At 32.8% G+C, this 8,869-nt stretch overlaps 1 long non-coding RNA gene across 1 annotated transcript; it reads right to left on the bottom strand.

The window, feature by feature from the left end:
• Positions 1-208: 208 nt before the first annotated feature.
• LOC107798509 (uncharacterized) lies at positions 209-5,020 on the bottom strand. The gene is made up of 2 exons (XR_001650908.2): positions 4,908-5,020; positions 209-4,802 (listed from the first exon to the last, which is right to left on the bottom strand). It is a non-coding gene; the product is annotated as an uncharacterized LOC107798509 (long non-coding RNA).
• Positions 5,021-8,869: the final 3,849 nt, after the last annotated feature.

Here is an 8,869-nt window from a genome sequence, read left to right as displayed (position 1 = left end):
ATCCAAGATGGATACAAACAATTGATGAAGAGATAAGAGCACTTGAGAGCAATCATACCTGGGACATTGTAACACTACCAAAAGGCAAGAAACCTATAGGATGCAAGTGAATTTACAAAATCAAGTATAAAGCCTTAGATGAATTTGAAAGGTTCAAAGCTAAATTAATAGCCAAAGACTACAACCAAAAAAAGGGAATTGATTATCAAGAAACATTTTCACCAGTGGTGCAAATAATCACAGTAAGAACCATTCTTGCCTTAGCAGCTACAAGGAAGTGGCATATACATCAAATGGATGTATATAATGCCTTTCTTCAAGGTGACTTATTTGATGAAATTTACATGAAATTACCACAGGGATTTAAAAGTCAGGGGGAGAACACTGTGTGTAGATTTATTAAATCCCTGTATGGGCTCAAACAAGCCCCTAGACAATAGAATGCAAAACTGTGTGAAGCCTTGCTGAGATTCAACTTCAAACAAAGTCAGTATGATTATTCTCTATTCATCAGAAAAATATTTGAAGGTACTACTATAATTCTAGTATATGTAGATGATATGTTAATCATAGGTGACAGTCTGCAATTGATTGAGGAGACTAAAAACCTACTGCATAATGCATTCAAAATGAAAGATCTAGGGGAGCTAAAATACTTCTTAGGGATTGAGTTTGCCAAATGTAATCAAGGAATAACTATGCATAAAAGAAAATATGCTTTGGAACTAATCTCAGAAGTGGGCCTAGCTGCAGCCAAACCAGCACTAACCCCTATTGATGTTAACATCAAACTAACCTCTAAGCAGTATGATGACTACATTGGTAAGACAGAATGTTTAGAAGAATAAGACACATTGGTTGATCAAACTTTCTATCAAAGATTAATAGGAAAACTTCAATATTTAATTGTAACCAGGCCAGATATAGCATTTGGAGTTCAAACTCTTAGCCAATTCCTTCAACAGCCCAAAATCACACATATAAGCTGCTTTAAGGATAGTAAAATATGTTAAAGTCAGCCAGGGCAAGGGATTTTGCTATCAAGTATACCGAATAATACAATCATTGCCTTCTGTGATGCAGATTGGGATGCATGCCCTTTGACTAGAAAATCAGTTATAGGGTTCCTAGTTAAAGTTGGTGAATCCTTAGTCTCATAAAAGTCTAAGAAACAAACTACTGTATCTCGAAGCTCTGCGAAAGCTGAATTCAAAAGCTTAGCAACAACTGTAGCTGAACTCATTTAGTTGTATGGTTTACTAATAGAAGTTGATACACAGATTCAGTTACCTATCAATATTTACGGTGACAGCAAATCAACTATACAAATAGCTGCAAACCCAGTCTATCATGAAAGAACCAAGCACATTGAAATTGATTGTCACTTTGTGAGAGAAAGAATTCAACAGAGACTTGTCATCACCAAATATGTTGCAACAACAGATCAACCTGCTGCTATTCTTATAAAGGGATTAACCAAAGTGCAATATGAATATTTGAAATCCAAGCTAGGTGTGATCAATATTTTTTTACTACCTAACTTGAGGGGGAGTGTTAAATAATATGAGGGTAGTTTAGTCTTTGTATCTAAAAGTTGTTATTAGTCGTTAATAGTTGTTAGGGAGTTAGTTAATTAGTTAAGATTACACAATTAAGAGTAGTGTATAAATATATGTACTTAGCATTCACTAGTTAGGACAATATACATAAATATATGAACAAATATATCAGCTATGATCATCTCTTCTCTAAATATCAGTCCTATGTAGCTGCAACTTCATTAGTTACTGAACCAACTAACTACTTTGAAGCAATCCTAGATCCAAGATGGATACAAATAATTGATGAAGAGATAAGAGCACTTGAGAGCAATCATACCTGGGACATTGTAACACTACCAAAAGGCAAGAAACCTATAGGATGTAAGTGAATTTACAAAATCAAGTATAAAGCCTTAGATGAATTTGAAAGGTTCAAAGCTAAATTAATAGCCAAAGACTACAACCAAAAAAAGGGAATTGATTATCAAGAAACATTTTCACCAGTGGTGCAAATAATCACAGTAAGAACCATTCTTGCCTTAGCAGCTACAAGGAAGTGGCATATACATCAAATGGATGTATATAATGCCTTTCTTCAAGGTGACTTATTTGATGAAATTTACATGAAATTACCACAGGGATTTAAAAGTCAGGGGGAGAACACTGTGTGTAGATTTATTAAATCCCTGTATGGGCTCAAACAAGCCCCTAGACAATGGAATGCAAAACTGTGTGAAGCCTTGCTGAGATTCAACTTCAAACAAAGTCAGTATGATTATTCTCTATTCATCAGAAAAATATTTGAAGGTACTACCATAATTCTAGTATATGTAGATGATATGTTAATCACAGGTGACAGTCTGCAATTGATTGAGGAGACTAAAAACCTACTGCATAATGCATTCAAAATGAAAGATCTAGGGGAGCTAAAATACTTCTTAGGGATTGAGTTTGCCAAATGTAATCAAGGAATAACTATGCATAAAAGAAAATATGCTTTGGAACTAATCTCAGAAGTGGGCCTAGCTGCAGCCAAACCAGCACTAACCCCTATTGATGTTAACATCAAACTAACCTCTAAGCAGTATGATGACTACATTGGTAAGACAGAATGTTTAGAAGAATAAGACACATTGGTTGATCAAACTTTCTATCAAAGATTAATAGGAAAACTTCAATATTTAATTGTAACCAGGCCAGATATAGCATTTGGAGTTCAAACTCTTAGCCAATTCCTTCAACAGCCCAAAATCACACATATAAGCTGCTTTAAGGATAGTAAAATATGTTAAAGTTAGCCAGGGCAAGGGATTTTGCTATCAAGTATACCGAATAATACAATCATTGCCTTCTGTGATGCAGATTGGGATGCATGCCCTTTGACTAGAAAATTAGTTATAGGGTTCCTAGTTAAAGTTGGTGAATCCTTAGTCTCATAAAAGTCTAAGAAACAAACTACTGTATCTCGAAGCTCTGCGGAAGCTGAATTCAAAAGCTTAGCAACAACTGTAGCTGAACTCATTTAGTTGTATGGTTTACTAATAGAAGTTGATACATAGATTCAGTTACCTATCAATATTTACGGTGACAGCAAATCAACTATACAAATAGCTGCAAACCCAGTCTATCATGAAAGAACCAAGCACATTGAAATTGATTGTCACTTTATGAGAGAAAGAATTCAACAGAGACTTGTCATCACCAAATATGTTGCAACAACAGATCAACCTGCTGCTATTCTTATAAAGGGATTAACCAAAGTGCAACATGAATATTTGAAATCCAAGCTAGGTGTGATCAACATTTTTTCACCACCTAACTTGAGGGGGAGTGTTAAATAATATGAGGGTAGTTTAGTCTTTGTATCTAAAAGTTGTTATTAGTCGTTAATAGTTGTTAGGGAGTTAGTTAATTAGTTAAGATTACACAATTAAGAGTAGTGTATAAATATATGTACTTAGCATTCACTAGTTAGGACAATATACAGAATTTTAGCTCTCTTCCTCTCTCTCTCAATGACTATGTCTTCTTCTTCCTAAAATCTACTCTGTAAACACTCTGTAAATCACGACAATAATAATAGGGAATAATATAGTTATAGTGTCTTCATGAAAGTCTTTAGAAAGTCATAGCATCTTCATGAAGGTCTCGAAGATTATCTTCTCTTTTGCCAAATATATATACATACACAATATTATATTTTTATAGTGTATGTGCCAAATATATGTACCTTGATATTTTTATATTTAACTAAAATATAATGAAGTCACTCGTGAAATGATTGATCGTGGAGTGTAACTGTCTTTACCGGTCGAAGCCAATAAAGGAAAATTCCCAGAACCAAGCTTTGGTAGGGCCCAAGGGAAGGCAGATGTGAAATAAGGATTTTAAGTTATATGGATTGATAATGTAAAAACTATTTATAATATTTTTATCATTTAACTGTCATAGCAAGTTAGGAGTACTAATTAAGTGTTATTATTAAGTTTTCAATTAAAGTTTAGTTTTTATATATTGATAATGCAAAAACATTATGTAAGTGGGAAATGACCTAAAAGATAACTGCATGTAACCATCCAAATATATGAGAATAGTAATTTGAAAAACAAGACGAGTAACCTACGGATTAAAATAAAATTATACTAAAAGTCTGGGCTATCTGCGTACATAAATTAATCGAACCAATTGAAGGGTCTTCTAGGAGGCTATTATAATTTTGCAAAGAGTTCTAGTGTTTAGATCGCAAACTAATTAACTGTAGATCGGATGCAATCATTTTTAGTTAAAACACCACTATTAAATACCATAAAATTCGAAACCATCAATGAGTAGGAGTAGAAATATAAATTATAATCAATGTGTAATATTATACTCAACACTTACTATCGCCCACTAAAAAGAAAAATAAGAGATCGTAACATTCACCGCTGAAAATATATGATCAATGAAGCTTAGTAAGAAAAAAGGACAACTTGGAAAAAAAATTGAATTAATATTTAAACTTCTCGATCTTGTTCTTTAATTGGGGGTAAGCAAGAATTTTCAAATTTCACCGACTGTCATTTTCTTCTATTTTTTTTATTTAAAAGGGAAGGTGTAAAAAATATATCAATTGAAATTTTTGGATTTGGAAGCAGAAGAAAGAATGAAGGAGTCAAGTAATTAGACTACCAAACGTTGTGGCGGAGTGATAAGTACTTGATCATCATTAACTAACGCTTAGAATTTGAGCCTTGGGTCTGGAATCGCCTTTTATAAGACCTGCAAAGTGAAATTTCGCAGGTTCAAACCTGACTTAATCAGACTCCAAAGCCGATACCGTCATACTGACACTGATTAAAAAAAAAACACAAGTAAAAGACATACCAAAGAGATCCCGGCCAGATAAAATATTGAAAACATCTGGTGCTCCAAGTTTCTGATTAGGATACGCAACATAAGTAAGGCTAGCAATCAATGTATATATATATATATATCATATATGCATGGAAATAAACAAGATCAACGTACTTGGGAGCTTAAAATGGTTGAAAAAATTGGCCATTTCGATACGATACAATATCATAGGTCATAGTTTTTGTGTTTGGAAATTTCTTTCCATCTTCTTTATTTTGACTTGTTTGGGGGGTGTCTTTAGGACGAGTACGCTGGGCATAGGAAAATTAATTAGAAAATAATCAGACCAACATACAAAAAATAGGGGAAATAGTTTTATAGATGGTTCTCTATAAAAGTTATTTTACTTAATAATCATATGAAAATTAATAAAAATAATCCATTAATAATAGGGTCATTTTGTTCTATTTAAATTGTAACTCGTCATATATAGAGGATCATTTTCTTCGAAAAGACACGCAAGATCATTATAGATCAGCCGGGCTTCGACAAAATAGTAGAGCAAGTATTTGGTAAAAATCCATTATGATACACTAGATCCAGCTCAGTTATTGATAGAACGAATAGATTTGTCATTTCTTGAAATCTCTTTTCTGATTCAAAATCGTAGTGTAATATGTATCCTCACCAATTTTTAATCCCGGAACTATGACTAAATAAGTCAATAAAGCATAAATTCAATTTCAAAAATACAAAAACGGTAAACTTCAGGATATGATTGGTTAAATAGAGAAGTGCTCGATCTATAGCTAATGATATATTATATTGAACTTTTAGTCGAAGTGATAAATAAGCTTAGATGACGTGATACACAGATTCAATGGAGTTTATCGAAATGGTTACGTAATTGATCAACAATATATTCTTGTTTTTTTCTTTCTTTCTATGTTTATGGTTTCTATTTTTAGAGATGCTGTATATATAGTTAGAGAAACTGTAGCTTTCAAGGTGGATTCTAGTATGAAATTTCAAGGAAGTTTCACTGGAAAGTACAAAATCCGTACAGCTTTTATTACGGCTCTAGGTGTTCCATTAGGTCAGAAGAGATCATGAGAAGTTGCAGCTGGGAAAGAAAAGAATAAAAATATATGTGGCTGTTAAATGAGATCATCTAGGTTTTAATTTGGACCATTCAACTGCATTATAAATTAGTCTACAACAATTTGTTTTTGTAACCATAGTGTCCGGACAACTAGTAAAGTTATTGTCATGCGATCGGAAAGCCACAATGGAAATAACCTCTTGCAGAAATACAGGGTAAGATTGTGTACAATTGACTCTTGTGGTCCGGTCCTTCTCTGGAACCCGTGCATAACAAAAGCTTAATATATCGGGTTGCCCTTTAGTATCCAGGCAACTTATGTTCATCTCAACTAATTTTACAGTATACTTGCTATCTTACACTAATATAAGTATTAGATAAATTTATCCACCAAAATTGGACACATAAAAAAAACAAAAAACCTAATATTTTTACCTCAACTAGAATTTGAATTGAGACAATTAATCTACAACATTCTTCTGTTGGATTCTTTAAACTTCTCTTTTATTTATTTATTTATTTGGTAAGCGAACTATAGGATGTATCAAAACTAAGTCTAAAAACGCCGAAACCCGGACAAGAAACGTCATATTCTTGCAATTAAGATGGAAAAACTCTACTCTACTTCATGTCTATATCAAATTAATTAAAACACAACATGTGTCATGTATATAAACTTCTATATGTTAATTAAGTAATATGTTTTCTCATATTAGTTTATATTTTAAAAGGGTCATTTGGTTCACGAGTTAATTCCCTAGATGGTCATTGAAGTAATAAAAATGATCAATCAAAGTCACTTGTTAGGTAGCAAAAAATATTTTTTAAAAGTTATATAATTTCGGCAAACATTATGAGAGACGAAATGTGTAAGAACGGGAAAGGTGGTAGGTCAGTGAGGGTAGGAGTAGGGGTGGTCAGGGGTGTGGTGGTGGTGCGGGGTAAGGGTAGGTTTGGGGGTGGAGGATGAGAGTGGGAAATAGAATGGGGAATGATGAAAAAAGAAAAATATTTATTCTCCTTTTTGATAGGAAAGCCATTTTCTTTCGATTAGAGGGAAATGCGTTTATAAACGTTTTGAAATCCAAACTTCAATTCGTTTCAAGAAATCTAGGTATTTTTGAAAAGAAAACTGGGCAGATGTCCGACCATTTTTGTCGGAAATCAGTCTGAATTCTCTGTAAAATTGAGCAGAATTTTGCTCAATTTTGAGCTACACCACATGTCAAACAATTATAATACAATAACGCCAACAACCAATCAACAAATATAACATCTAAACTAACAAATCCAACTATAACACTATCTAAACCAATAAATCCAACTATTAACACAATCTAAACCAACAAATCCATTAAACCTGACAATTTTGGGCATACAAACATCCAAATAGTAGCCCACATTCAAGTTTAAAAATAAAACATAAAGTTGTCTCTCACAATCAAGTTTACCAATCAACCAAAGTCATACACCTAAACTACTACAAATCAGATTCAGTTTGTTCATCCTCATCATCAGATAAATCATGCCCATGTTTTCTCATGCATTTCTGCATCTTAACAAATGTTCCGAGTTGTGAGTACAATTGTTTCTTCAAATCACGAATTTCTTTTCGCATATCTTCCATATGTTCTTGATTTTGAGAAGAAGAAGAAGAATTGGCTAAGAGTGGGTTTGGATGACCTGTAGGTCGACGTACTCCAAGTCCATATACCTTGCCTTTGTTTGAGCCTTAGCAATAAATTCAGCAACCCCTTTAATAAATTCATCCCTCAACCCCGCACGATTAGGATGATTCCTATTATACATCCATCTACGATACACAAATTTCATCTACACAAATAGAAATCTAGAAATGATATATTTAAAACAATTTGATTTATTTAAACTGGTTACAAAGTTATACTCTTTCAAAGGTTCCTTTTAGATATATACGTATCATTGTGTCAAAGCACTTTAATTGATATATTTTATTTTTTAAATTAATATTTTTTAACACTCGAAATCTCACATTAATCCTTATTCTAAATTATTATAAGTCTTTAAATATAATAATTAAATTTGAATAGCTTCTTAAATGTTCATATAATCCAAATTAACTAATGATTTCTCAAATTTATAAATTAATCTTAATGTTGAAATTGAAAAAAATTAAATTAAATATCATTCTAATAATAAAACTAACAAGCAACAATGAACCTAGTACAATAAGCTTTACACCAAAGCTTTAAACTATAACTATTAATCTAATTAAAATTAATATATTATAAAGTTAATATATCAATCCAATAAGGCATGTAGAACTTTTCATTTATTTCTAGATTAATAACCTACGATATTATATTGACAAATTCTTAACCTTTTTCAAATCAACCTCTTCTTGGTTGTAATAATGAAAAGCCTTGGTGCAGAAAAAACTCTGTCACGACCCAATTCTCCCTCCGTAAGATGTCGTGACGGCACCTAGTCTCTACGACTAGGTAAGCCTAACAAAAATGTAAAAATAATAAATGGAAGGAAAACTTAACAACTAACTGCAATAGATAACTGAATAATTGATAACAATACCGCTCGGCATGTACAATAACCAACACTCTAGTAATACACAGTATTCCCAAAACCCGAAACATCATAAGTCACAAGCTACAGAAGGAAACTAGTATCTCTATACACCAGAGTCTAATAAAAGAAGTACGGAAGGTAAATGATATAGGAGAGAATAGAAGGGGACTCCGAGGTCTGCGGACGCGACAGATATACCTTGAAGTTTTCATACAGTAGCAAGCACTCTCAGCTAATAGCGGGACTGATAAGAAGTACCTGAATCTGCACACAAAATATGTACAGAAGAGTAGCATGAGTACACCACAATGGTACCCAGTAAGTGCCA

Source organism: Nicotiana tabacum, chromosome 2 (genome assembly GCF_000715075.1).
Source record: "Nicotiana tabacum cultivar K326 chromosome 2, ASM71507v2, whole genome shotgun sequence".
Classification (NCBI taxonomy): Eukaryota; Viridiplantae; Streptophyta; class Magnoliopsida; order Solanales; family Solanaceae; genus Nicotiana; species Nicotiana tabacum.
The sequence above is the reverse complement of the archived record's forward strand: the minus strand, read 5'-3'. Positions and strand labels throughout refer to the sequence as shown.